This window comes from Echinops telfairi, unplaced genomic scaffold (assembly GCF_000313985.2).
Source record: "Echinops telfairi isolate 266 unplaced genomic scaffold, ASM31398v2 ScPeMD7_4;HRSCAF=17, whole genome shotgun sequence".
NCBI classification, from domain to species: Eukaryota; Metazoa; Chordata; class Mammalia; order Afrosoricida; family Tenrecidae; genus Echinops; species Echinops telfairi.
This window is the reverse complement of record NW_022103900.1, coordinates 43,446,582-43,459,034: the sequence shown is the minus strand read 5'-3', so window position 1 is coordinate 43,459,034 and position 12,453 is coordinate 43,446,582.

The window sequence follows — 12,453 nt, the reverse complement described above, 5'->3', positions numbered from 1 at the left end:
AGACAGACAGACATGGATATGGATATAGATAGGTGATTGATAGCTAGATAGATAGATAGAGATATGGATATGGATATAGATAGATAGACAGATGGATAGATGATAGATAGATAGATAGAGATATGGATATGGATATAGATAGATAGACAGATGGATAGATGATAGATAGATAGATAGATAGATAGATAGATAGATAGATAGATAGATAGATAGAAAGATAATGGATATAGATAATGCATAAAGACAGGACCGACCTCTAATAAATATCACTCTCTAAGGTTATGGTGTCAGCCTTTTTGGAATCAATATCATATGGGATGTTAGTATGATATCTCTAATGACAGCTCTCATTTGCCTCATATATGATATATGTGTAGCAGTCAAGAAATGAAGCAACACAATGAGTTAAGTAAATCTGCTGTGCAAGATCTCTCTGTACAGTGTTTAAAAGTAAGGATATTACTTTGAGAAACTAAGGTTGCCTGACCCAAGCCATGCTATTCTCAATCACCGTGTATGCATGTGACGGTAGCAGACTGCAGAAAAATCGATGCATTTGAACTATGGTGTTGTTGAAGAATATTAAAAGTGCCCTGGACTGCCAGAAGAACAAACAGATCTGTCTTGCTGGAAGTAGAGCCAGAATGTTCCTTCGAGGCAAGGATGTCGAGACTTCAGCTCACCTACTTTGAACATGTTGTCAAGACAGACCAGTCCCTAAAGAAGGGCATCATGCCTGGCAAAGTGAAGGGGCAGTGAAACAGAAGAAGACCCTCAACAAGCGGGTTTGACAAAATGACTGCAACAATGGGTTCAAATATAAAAACAATTGAGAGGATGGTGCCGGACCGGGTGGTGTTTCAAGGTGTGCATGAGGCGCGAGGAGTTGAAACCAGCTGTACAGCCCCTAACAGCAGCCTGTATGTTACAGATGACATTTTCCCTATGGACTATTAACCACATAGTTAATGGTGTCTAAATTCATTAAAAAATCTGTTAATGCTGTGTAGTATAATCAATCATAAATGGACTTGGAATTTATATCTCACAAAGGTTTAAGTGTAATTCTAAAAAAAAAAATCTCTTTGGCTCAGTCTAGATTCTTTCCTTGGTTAGCTCAACATCCCTTGTTTCCCTAGGGCCAGTGGGATCTCTGCTGGCTGTCAGAGGCATTGCATCAGTGGGTCGCTGCACTAATGTACAGACGCTGCTTGGCAGTGGCTCAGAATTCAGATTCTAAGTGCAGGAATATTTCCAATTATATTGAACTGAAGTCCCTCACTTTCCACACACAGCGTGGTGTGTGTATTGCATTTTAAACTCAGAAATTGACTCTGGGAGCCCTATGGCTCTTAGGTGTCTTTCCCAACTGTGTCCGTGTAGGCAAGTGACAAACTACTTCTGGGTGCCACTCCCTGCAGAAGGGGAACACTTTTCTAGCCACTGGTTTTGAGGTTTAGACTAATTATTATCTTTGCCCAACTAAACAGAGGGTATGACTATTTAATAAAAACTAAAATAACACCCATATGCATTGCCACCCAGTCAATACCACTCATAGCAACCTTATATGGTGGTTTTGAAATTTACTTTTTGTTCTCTTTTATATCTATGGCTGTGTAAACAAAGCAAGAAGGGTACCTGCCGGCAGCACTTAGAAATCCAACTTCTGGATACGAGTCTTTGAGAAAGCAAAGGAGCTGTATTGAAAAGCAAGGAGCAAGGAGGTGGTTCCTCAGATCAGTCTCTTCCAATACTGCGGGGGGGTGGGGGGGTGGGGGGTGGAAAAAGACTTGGGATTGGTTGACATCACACACACTTCAATTAGAAAGTATGTGATTTTTAAATTCACTATGCGGGTGTGCAGAAGTGAGTAGGGGTTTATGCTCAGGAAAAACAGGATGTTTGCTGAGGAGGATGGTTTGACAGGTGTGTGTGCTGAAGGGCTCAGTCCTTACTTAGGGGACAAAAAGAGTGTGTTTGGTTCAGCTGGTCATCTTCTGAGTGTGACTGGTACCTGGAAGAAAGCTTAAAGGGAAGTTTTCTACTGTAATAAATTAACAAAAGAATGGGCAACATTAGCCACCACCTATGGCAACTGCATCTGCAGGTCTGAGCCAAGAGAACCCACACAAGTTAGCTTTAATAGCCATGTGAAATTTAGAATAAAACTAACGCCAGCGCTCATGGAAGCCAAGGGCAGAGAGTGACATCACGTTCTGCTTAGACAAACGAAAATGACCACAGGAATCCCGGTAACTTCCTTCTAGGCCCCGCTGTTTAGTCTCACTCTTCCCCACCTCCTGCTCACTGTTTTCTCTCCCCGGGCTTTTCCATCTTATTCCTCCTCTCTGCTGAAATCCACTCTCCACCTTAAGTCATTTTCTGCTTGCCCTTCCCTTTCCATAGGGAAAATGCCCACTGCATTGCCGTTTGCAAGTTTCAGTTTAAGGAAAAGAGACAAAATTGACTACTATCGCTGCCTCTCAATTCAAAATTCCTTCTCTGTTCTGGTGCCTATAAACCCATTGCGAATAACTGTGTCCAAGGTAATGGAGCAAGCTCGAGGAGCCAGGCTCTAGGATTCCCATTGGGAGCTCGATGGACAATCTAACATGTGTCTAGCACTCAAAAAATATTTTCCCCCAATATATCCAAGCTTTAAGCACTTCTACCTTATGAGAAAGACAAAGAGAATAAGACATAGTTACTAACACAATGAAAGTAAAAAGTGAAAAGGACAAGTTTTTAGATTCTTTAGGAGAATTCTTATCTAACTGAAAAACAAAAAAGAAAAAGAAAGAAATCCCTTGCCATCAAGTCGATTCCAGCACACGTGGATGCTATAGGGCGTGTTGAAGCTGCCCCGATTGGTTTACAGAGGCTATGAATTTTTATGGGAGCAGAAAACCCCATCTTTCTCCCACAGAGAGGCTGACTGTGGTTAGAAGCCCAAAATGTAATCTACTACACTTCCAGAGCTCCTTATGTGTTTATTAAAGATCTTAAACAGATCTACACAGAGAGGGATGCAACAGTACTACAAAGAGAGTTGGCAATAATTCCTTCCTTTTAGGGTTTACATGCTACTTAAAATACGGCAAGACAAGTGCATTTGATTTATCAAGAGAACCATATTAGTCTGTTCAAAAACCCACTAATAGTACAGTGGGTTACGCATCAGGTTGCTAACGGAGCGTTTGGGAGTTCAAGGCTATAAGGTTCTCTGAGGGAGGAAAACAAAGTGACTTGTTCGGTTCCTGTAAAAACTCACAGCTTCAGAAACCCAAAGGGGCAGCTCTACTTTGTCCTTGTTGGTCCTGTGAGTCAGCACCGCCTGGATGGCCTGGGCTTGGGTTTGGGGGTTGGCTTTATTAGGCATTGTGGTGTAATGACTAAAGCTCCTGGAGGCCAGGGGAAACAGCTCTTAATATAGATTGTAATACAAAACCAGAGTTTTATATGAAAACTCTGCTTGTTAAAGACTTTGTTCAAGTGTAGGAGTGCCAGTGCCAGAGGCAAGGAGGAAGGAGTGGGCAAGGGCAGAGCTTTAGGGTGGGGATAGAAACTGTTTGGGGAACAATGAAAAGAAACATTAAGTCAATGTAAACAGAAATTTTGAAAGAACAAGTCTGTTATCAGATACAATGCACTGATTACACAGCAGATGTTTAAGTTTGTTCCTCTCTCAACCAATCAAAAAATCATTTTACCAATTGGCATCTGTATATGGTAATGTTTTCATAATTTTCAATACAGGAAAATAATACATTAAATCATACTCAATCTTAATTTAAAAAAGGTTAAGCTTATTATTTTAACCCCCACCAAAAAAATTACAGAAAAATTTATTAACAGATTTGGAAGCACTTAGAAAGTAATGACGTTCCTGTGGAATGAGCCAAAGTAACCCCATGCTTAATAGAATTATTGGATTGGAAGGCAAGAAAAATCTCCTAAGCATAATGCATCTTGATCATAGAAAAAAATTTCATGATGACAGAACATCCTTTAGATGACCATATTAGTCTTAGTCTTAAGCTACAAAAAATAACTCAGGCTGATTAAAAAGCAAGTTGTAAAACATGTAATATGAAGCTTATCCCAAAATAACTGACTAAAAGGAAAACAATTATAAAAAGACTTTGGCATAAGTAATCATTATTGGCAGAATTTAACCAGACACTCAGGTCAGAACCAAGCCACAATTAGAGTGTTTTGAGGAAATTACTCACTTCCAGCACAAGCACCATTGGTTGTGTAGAAGAACTCGCAGCATTTAACTTGAGGAATACAGTATCGAAGAATATGACTCGACATCAGAGAGTTCAGGTTAGATATTTATTTTTGTAGTAAAATATACCTTTGCCTAAACAGAGGAAAGAACTAGGAGGCACGGGGCATGTAAAGAGGTCTAAATACAGGCATGTACATATATAAATATATTTATATATGATGATGGAGAAATAAATCCATGTGCATATATTTATAGCTTTAGTATTAAGGCAGCAGATGGACATTGGGCCTCCACTCAAGTAGTCCCTCAATGCAAGAACACTTTGTTCTATTAAACTGGCATGCCATGATGCTCACCTTCCTGACACCATTGCTGAAGACAAATGGGTGCATAAGCAAATGTGGTGAAGAAAGCTGATGGTGCCCGGCTATGAAAAGATATAGTATCTGGGGTCTTAAAGGTTTGAACAAATGGCCATTTAGCTCAGAAGCAACAAAACCCACATAGAAGAAGCACACCAGCCTGTGTGATCACGAGGTGGCGAAGGGATCAGAGATCAGGCATCAAAGAACAAAAAGTCATATCATTGTGAATGAAGGGGAGTGTGGAGTGGAGACCCAAAGCCCATTTGTAGGCAACTGGACATCTCCGAACAGAAGGATCATGGGGAGTGGACAGACACTGAGGGTGCAGTATAGCAACAATTAAACATACAACTTTCCTTTAGTTCTTCAATGCTTCTGACCCCACTCCACCCCCACTATCGTGATCCCAATTCTACCTTACAAATCTGGTTAGACCAGAGCATGTACATGGGTACAGATAGGAACTGGAAACACAGGTAATCCAGGACAGATAAACCCTTCAGGACCAGTGGTGAGAGTGGCGATACCAGGAGGGTTGAGGGAAGATGGGGGAGAAACTGGGAACAGGTCACAATGATCTATTTATAAGCCCCTCCATAGGGGAAGGACAACAGAAAAGTGGGTGAAGGTAGATGTCGGACAGTGTTTAAGATATGAAATAATAACAATTTATAAATGATCAAGGGTTCATAAGGGAGGGAGGGCTGGGAAGGAGGGGAAAAAATGAGGAGCTGATATCAAGGGCTCAAGTAGAAAGAAAATGTTTTGTGAATGATGATGGCAACATATGTACAGATGTGCTTGACACATGGATGTATATATAGATTGTGATAAGAGTTGTTGGAGCCCCCAATAAAATGATTTTTTAAAGAAAAAAATATATACCTTCGCCTACCCTCTGTAGTTGGTTTTCTCATTTGCACAGCTTGAACAAACACACTACCAATATTACTACAAACATCAATCAAACTGCTTAACTTACTAAGGTATGACAATGACTATAAAATTATAGAACCATAGATTCAGGTTAGAGCCTGGAGTACGCAAATGGTCTGCAAATGATTGTAAGTGAAAAGGATGCTGGTTCAAACCTACCCAGAAGCTCCACACAAGACGGACCCAATGAACTGATTCCATAAGGATTATATCCAAGAAAACCTCGTGGAACTTTTCTGCTCAGTAATACAAGGAATCCTCGTGGATTGGGACTGACTTGATAGCAGACAACAACATTAGTATAGTTGTCTATTTCTGAACAACAAAACATGGTCTGGCCAAAAGGATCGTAAGCAACACTAATGCAAATTCATGTCTGTACATTCTATATTGTACTGGGTAGGGAATAGATGTGGCACTGGGTCCATTTCTGATTATTTTGGAGGAAGTTTGAATCTGTATACATAGTATTTGATAGTTCTAGGAACATCATGTAGACATAGAATAAGATGGGAAATGTAAATGTAATCTGTATGTGAGAGTGAGAACTGGTGAGTTGGAAGTACACGGTGAAATTTCAAATCCTTATATATTAAAGTTTAAATTGTGAGCACCCATTTGCAAATGGCTATGAGGACAGTAGAAACTCAAAATCCATTTTTAGAGTCCCCAGGGAGATTAAGCCTTCATTTAAGTCCTTCTAATAATTAACTGAGGACATCAATAATTGTCCTCAGGAAGAGTGTAAATCTCCCTTAGCACCTTGGTTGGGTGTATTCTCCATGGAGATTACCATACTGGGAGAGTACATGGGTCCCAGGGTCTTGAGCCATCCCAATTCGTCGTGCCCTGGCTGCCTTTGTAAAAGGCCCTGGACCAATCTTTTAAACTCTTCTAGATAATATGGTGCACATGTTCCAGTCATGGTCCTGTTCCCTATTCTGTACTTCCACCTGTCAACGAGCTGCACTTATCTGCCACCAGTCAGGAACTTGTGACTTGTTCCATGTTATATTTAACTCTCATCCTGACTATGAAACATCGGACACAATTATGACCTCATGCTAATGGCCTGCCTCATCTGGATGATGTGCCTGTGTTTGTGGGGTGTCTTTGTCCCTTAATGAATGTTCTAATTAAATTATACTTGAGATTGGCATCTCTTTTTCCCCCTAAAATAATTGTAAGGAAAAACTTCCTAGTGATTATAGAAATCAAATATTTTTTATGGAATAGAATGACTTTATTTGACATAAGGAAAAACATAAACAGCTTCAAACAAAAATGAAGAGAATATTTTCAGGGCTATTATGAAAGTGTCTACAGTTTATGGGAACTTAAAGTGTAGTCCCAGTGGCATAGTAGGCCACACGTTGGGCTGCTAACCACAAGGTCAGCAGTTTGAAACCACCAGCCCCAGAAACCCACAAGGGCAGGTCTACTCTGTCCATAGGGTCCATATGAGTTGGATTGACTCAGTGGCAATGACTTTGAGTTTGAAGATACATACTATGCTTCATGAATTGAAGCAAGGCTATTTCTCTACCTGAAAAACACACTTCACAAATTATCCTTGGAAAGGTAAGAACAATGCAGCAAATTACCAATAACCCAGAGTCTACTGTTATGAAAAATAGCTACTTTGCAATGTACCAAATGTTCTCTTACTTTGAAGTTTCTATTAATGCTGCAGGAAAACTAATGACAAAATAAAGTTACTCTAAAATCTTTACTGCTCAGCTGGATTGCTTTTTGGGGCGTGTGTGTGTGTGTGTGTGTGTGTGTGTGTGTGTGCGCGCGCAAGAATGAAAGACTTTTTTATGATTATTTCACATATAGTCAGAGATCAACAGTGAATTTTTCAGCTGCCTCATGAAAACATAAAATAATGTCAGCAATTGAATGAAAATAATTGAGACTTTTAAGGTTAGGAATAATTTATAAAAACTGATATTCATACTAAATTGTGTTATTCTCAAATGGCAGCATAATGTTATACTTTTAGGAATAATATATAGACTAATAAAAAGACAATTTTTTTTAGTAGTCTTCTAAAATAAGGCAAATTCTTTCTCTCAGGTGAAAAAAAAAAAAGCTGATTTCAATGCAGCATTGTAAAGACTTCCTCTCCGAATGAAAATGCCAATGCAAGCAGTCATTAGTGTGGAATTAGCATTCTATTGATTTTCAAACAATTTTCCTTTTGTATGGAAAAAATACATATGAAATTGTTTGATATAGATAAAGCCCTAGTTTTCTCTAATGAATGTGCTTAAGAAAATGTGCTTAAGCCTAAGAGTATTTGGATAAATCTCAGAATAAGCACCTCAATTGTATTTAACAATCTGCTAACTCAGGAGAGGTCCTTCCCTACAAGAAGACTAGAAAGTCATGGGCACCCAAGGACCAGTGAAGTGTGCAGCATTGCGCAAAAGAATCAGTGAAATACGGAGTTTGTGCCTTCTATTTTCTACTCAAAGAGTATTTGACCTTGATCAATTTACCAATAGTTCTCTCCAACTATTTTGCTTCTGCTGTTCTTTTCATGTTTGCCTCTGAGCAATGTAGAAAGTTATAAAAAGCCCCAAGCGACCAAGGTGGAGGCTCCTGGAAAACATGGCCCAAGCAAGGCTAACTACATAACTAGAGTAAGGGAAAACAGTAAGTAAATGAGGTTGTATTTATTATTACTGCATTAAAGATTAAATTTTAGGCACTAGGTTTTCAGAAGGTTATAGTTTATAGTGAGAACCCTAACTCCATTTTTGAGTCTCCACATATATTCAGCCTGCATTTAATTATTTCTGACCATTAATCAGCCATCTGAATAGTTTTGCCTTCAGACCGAGTGTGTTTGAAAGTGGATTATTACCACTCCCCTAGCAAGTCCAGGAGGACTTAACTAACAATCTGAGATAGACAGATGGCAAACTCTGCTGGCTGATTGTGAGGAGGATCTGAAGCCCCTGCTGATGTCGACCCAGGATTCCAGCCTTCAGTGGGGATTACCACTAGAAGTAAAGAAAACAGGGGAGGGAGGGGGGGAAATGAGGAGCCGATATTAAGGGCTCAAGTAGAAGGCAAATGTTTCGAGAATGATGATGGCAACAAATGTACAAATGTGCTTGACACAATGGATGGATGGATGGATTGTGATAAGAACTGTATGATCCCCCAATGATTTTTTAAAAGAAAAGAAAATAAATACCCCTCACAACTGGACCAATAGATAATATCATCATAAATGGAAAATTAGATTGAAGCTTCAAGGATTATATCTTATTTGAATGCAGTTAAGAAATCAAAGGACACATTCATTGGGTAAATCTGCTGTTCCAGACCTCTTTACACTAAAGAGCAAGGATGTCCCTGATGACTAAGGTGCGCCTGACCCAGACCATGGGGTTGTCAATCACCTCATGTGCGTGTGAAAGTTGGACACCGAATGAGGAAACCCTACGAAGAATCAATGCATTTTAATTGTGGTGCTGAGAGCGGAATTTTTAATGATTTCCCGTATGCTTGTAATATTTAATCACATTTTAGGTTTTGATGAATATTCTCAGGAACTGCAGCTTTGACTCACTACCCCCTTTCACGCTAAGTGCTCCTCCCCTTCCTCCATGGTATGTGCCTGAGTGTTTGAGATTAATGAGTTAATGCTGTAAATAATATAGCGTTGCATTGTTAACCTAAACTTAAGATAAAGAATTAAGTCGAAATGAAAATCAGAAGACCATCACACTAAAGGAAAGAATATCCCTTAGACAGACGTTTCCTTTAGAATATTAACATTTTCCAAAGGGAAGAGGGGTGGGCAGTTATGTCCAAGTAAGTCAATTATACTCAGGGGGTGGGGGCTGAAAACTTCAAGAAAGAAAATATCGCAAGCAAATGTACTGACACCCAGAGAAGTATAAAGATCTATTGAGTCAGCGCTAACTCATGGCGACCCACTGTGGGCTTCTAAGACTGTAACTGTTTATGGGGATAGAAAGCCCTGACTGTGTCCCAAGGACCTGCTGGTAATATGGAATGGCCAACCATGTGGATCACAGCCCCAAACACCCAACCAAGTGAGAGAAGGCAAGTTTATGCTTCAGAAAGTTCTAGCTCTCCTTCCAGATCTATCAATTAAAGTATGCGGATTCTCACCCTGCCTCCATGATTGTCTGATGGCCGGACCTTTCGTGTGATGCTGTGCCAGTGGAGAATGTTGCAAGTACCAGGAACTGTCCATAAAAAACCAAGTCTGCCTTGGAAGAAGTACACCCAGATTGCTCCTGAGCGTCAAGGATGGTGAGACTTCTCTCAGGTGCTTTGGACATGTTCCTGGGAGGGAACCAGTCCTTGGAGAAGGGCATCAGAAAAGAGGAAGACCACCAAAGAGATGGATTGGCACAGTGGTGATAGCAATGGACTCGAAGGTAACAGATGGGAGGAGGGCCCAGGCTGTTCTGTTGTGCACGGGATCGCTGGGATGGGAACCGACTTAACAGCCCCTGAAAGTTAGCAGTCTGAAACCTCCAGCCAATCCTAGGCAGAAAGATGAGGCTGTCTACTCTCGTAAACAGTCTTAGATACCCAGAGGGGCAGTTGTTCCATAGGTTTGATATGAGTTGGAATTGATTCAATGCAGTGAAGGACAGTCTCTATGGGCTGTCTGGTCCCTAGAGACTCGCCTGAGTGTGCCCTTTGAAGGAATTTGGGATATTAGGATTCATATACTGGATGCTTTGTTGAGAGAACTGTGAACCTATCTTGTAAGCTTTTCGATGTGAAATCATATACATATCCCAATCATGGATCCTTTTCTACATCTGTAGTTACCTGTGATATACATATCTGTCACTGTGTCAGTCTGGGTAGAGCAGATAAATTCATAGACACTCATATGTGTATAAGAAAGAGGTTTATATACAAGAGCAATTGAATATTTGAGAAAATATCTCAGCCTGGTCCAGATCAAGTCCATAAGTCTGATATTAGCCCATATGTCTGATACCAATCTATGAGGTCCTCTTCAGACTCACGAAACACATGCAATGATGCTGAATGCAAGAAGATCACAAGCCAGTGGGTTGGACGCCTTCTGGATCCAGTCGTGGTGTAAGCATCTCAGCGCTGGCAGGGGTCTCCAGGTTGATCCTCCAGTTCCCAGAGGTCTGGTTGCATCAGGGTAGGTGCATGTGTCTTCTCCAGCTCCCAGTGTGTAGCGCCATGTGTGTTGTCAGTTGAGCACAGTCTCAGGGAGTGAGCAGCGAGAAAGATAGTGTTTGCCACCTCCAAGAAGGAAGTACCAGATTTCCCAGAATCCTCAGGAGAGGGCCATGCTCACACAGAGGCCTCATTGGCTATGATCCGATTGACAGAATAGACTCCAACCCTTCACTCTTAATCCTCTCAAATTGACACCAGATTATGTAACTCCCACAACCATGAACCATGCTTTTGTAACAGATTCCCTTGTACTCCATGCCCAATTTAAGTGGTCCAGTTTCTATAAATTCTTGTACACAATATAGCTTCGTGCTGATGGGTTCAGATGATGTGTCTTTATCTTGTCTTTGACCTGGATAAGATTTAATAAATATGACTCCATAAATTACATTAGAAATTTGAGGCCTCATTTTTCCTCTAAAAAAAAGTAATAATAACTCACTGCCATCTAATCAATTCTGAATCATAGCAAACTTTGGACAGGATAGAATTGCCCCTGTGGATTTGGAGACTATTAATCTTTAAAGGAGCAGAAAGCTTCATCTTCTGTCCTGTGGAGTTGCTTGTGGGTTTGAACTGCTAACCTTTTAGTTAGCAGCCCAATTTGTAACACATTAAACCACTAGGGCCCTAGAACATTATGAATTAGTATTATTGCTACCACATAATTCTCTATTGCTTTAATGGAACAATCATCTGAAATTGCTTCCTGTGTGAAGAACATTGAGTCTCAAAAGTTCAGACATGCAAACAATTTAAAATGAACTTTATAAAAGCATTTTAATAAGATGCGAAAGTTAAATTTAGAAATAACATTAGCTATATTTGATGTTATTATGTTAAAGGATCAAGTAAATACTAAGAAAATGGAAAAATAAACATAAAGGATCCTTGATCAGAGACATAGCATTCCATTGTCAGTTGTCATATATATTCTGAGAATAATTATATCTGGAGAAATATAAAAATGAATAGGATAGTAACTTATTGATTGCTTGCCTGTGATGAATTCTTTATAGGCATTGTTTCCAGTTCCCCAATAACCTAAATATAACATCATTATCCTTATTTAGGAAGCAGCTCTGGTGGCACAATGAGTTAAGCATTGCATGGCTACTTAAGAGTCAGCAGTTAGAACCCACTAGGGGGCAGAAAGATGAAGCAGTTTGCTTCCATAAGGATGGATAGTCTCAGGAACCTGGGGAGCAGTCCTACTCTGCCCCATAGGTTACCATGGGTTGTCATTGAGTCCATGGCAGTGGGTTTTAGGCGTATTTTGGAGAAGATTAAAAAAGGAGGCCCACCATAGCTCTGATTTGCGCAAGCCAGCACAGGTCTGAGGAGCAGAACTGAATTTTATTTCAAGTTTGTCTTACTTTAAAATCTAGGTTCATCTTACCTCAAGTCCCTATCACAACACCACGGTATTTCTACATCCAGTGTGTCATACCTTGTTTCATGACTGCGTAAAGACAAATACCTTCACCTCTCGTAGTCTCCGTGTCTCCTTTTTTCTGAAAACAAGCTCAAGATATCTGATCCCTGACAAATCTGTCTGTATGCTAATATTCTCCCCAATGGCTCATAAGGAAAGAAAATGTACTAAAAATGACTAATTATTCTTCTGAGGCAATGCCTCAAACCAGAAATTTTGGGATATTAAGGTTTAAATCCCAAATACAGGTTAATCGCAAA